The sequence below is a fragment of the Idiotropiscis lumnitzeri genome, unplaced genomic scaffold, assembly GCF_059441095.1.
Source record: "Idiotropiscis lumnitzeri isolate Australia: NSW breed Sydney's pygmy pipehorse unplaced genomic scaffold, RoL_Ilum_1.0 HiC_scaffold_259, whole genome shotgun sequence".
In the NCBI taxonomy this organism is placed as follows: Eukaryota; Metazoa; Chordata; class Actinopteri; order Syngnathiformes; family Syngnathidae; genus Idiotropiscis; species Idiotropiscis lumnitzeri.
In genome coordinates, this window is record NW_028283797.1 from 197,501 (window position 1) to 198,868 (window position 1,368).

The 1,368-nt window shown below is 67.6% G+C and overlaps 1 pseudogene; it reads left to right on the forward strand.

Annotated features, from left to right (window-relative positions):
- Positions 1-1,368, forward strand: part of LOC148314657 (28S ribosomal RNA) — a pseudogene marked incomplete at its 3' end in the record, with an annotated part of 1,751 nt that extends 383 nt beyond the window's left edge.

Below are 1,368 nucleotides of genomic sequence, written 5' to 3' on the forward strand. Positions count from 1 at the left end.
TGAAAAGAACTTTGAAGAGAGAGTTCAACAGGGCGTGAAACCGTTAAGAGGTAAACGGGTGGGGCCCGCGTAGTCCGCGCGGGGGATTCAACCCGGCAGGGTGCTTGGCGGCCGCGGTTTGTCGGCGCGCGCGGCGGTTTCGGCCCATCCCGCCCCCCCCTTTCGTGGGGGGGGGCGGCGAGCGTGGCCTGGCGTCGCGCGCGGCAAGAGCCGCGGCATGCCCCCCGGCCGGGCGCACTTCCCCTGCCTTGCGGTGCGCCGCGACCGACCTCGGGTTGGCCTGGAAAGGCTTGGGGCGACGGTGGTGCGGGGCGGCCCTCGCGGCGGGCGTACCGGGGTCAAACCCGGCCGCGCCTGCCCTCGCGGCCCTCCTGCGCTCTACAGCGCCTCCTGCCCGGACCTTGCCGCTTCCCCCGGGGTCGTGGATGTGCTCTCTGCGCCCTCCGCCGTAGCAGCGGACGGGGCCCCCCGCCCCCGGCGCGGCCGATCACTGGCGCGGACTGTCCTCAGTGCGCGCCGGCCGAGTCGCGCCGTCCAGGGCGGGGTGCGGCCCACGAGAAGGCGTCAGGGGTCAGCGGTGATTGTGGTCGCCCACCCGACCCGTCTTGAAACACGGACCAAGGAGTCTAACGCGCGCGCGAGTCGGAGGGCCTGAACGAAACCCTTGACGAAGTCCCTCGTCACCAAATATCCGGCGCAATGAAAGTGAAGGATGGAGAGGTGGGGGGTGCGGTGGGCGGTGTCGGCGGGCTCCGGCCCGCCGTGCGCCGTTCGCGGCCCCCCGCCTCGCAAGAGGTGGGATCCCGGCCCTGCGGGGTATGCGAAAGACCCGGGCGCACCACCGGCCCGCCTCGCCCGCCGCGTCGGGGAGGTGGAGCCTGAGCGCGCGCGATGGGACCCGAAAGATGGTGAACTATGCTTGGGCAGGGCGAAGCCAGAGGAAACTCTGGTGGAGGCCCGCAGCGGTCCTGACGTGCAAATCGGTCGTCCGACCTGAGTATAGGGGCGAAAGACTAATCGAACCATCTAGTAGCTGGTTCCTTCCGAAGTTTCCCTCAGGATAGCCGGCGCTCGAATCGGCAGCAGTTTTATCCGGTAAAGACAATGACTAGAGGCCTTGGGGCCGAAACGATCTCAACCTATTCTCAAACTTTAAATGGGTACGGGGCCCGGCTCGCTGGCTTGGAGCCGGGCGTGGAATGCGAGCGCCCAGTGGGCCACTTTTGGTAAGCAGAACTGGCGCTGCGGGATGAACCGAACGCCGGGTTAAGGCGCCCGATGCCGACGCTCATCAGACCCCAGAAAAGGTGTTGGTCGATATAGACAGCAGGACGGTGGCCATGGAAGTCGGAACCCGCCAAGGAATGT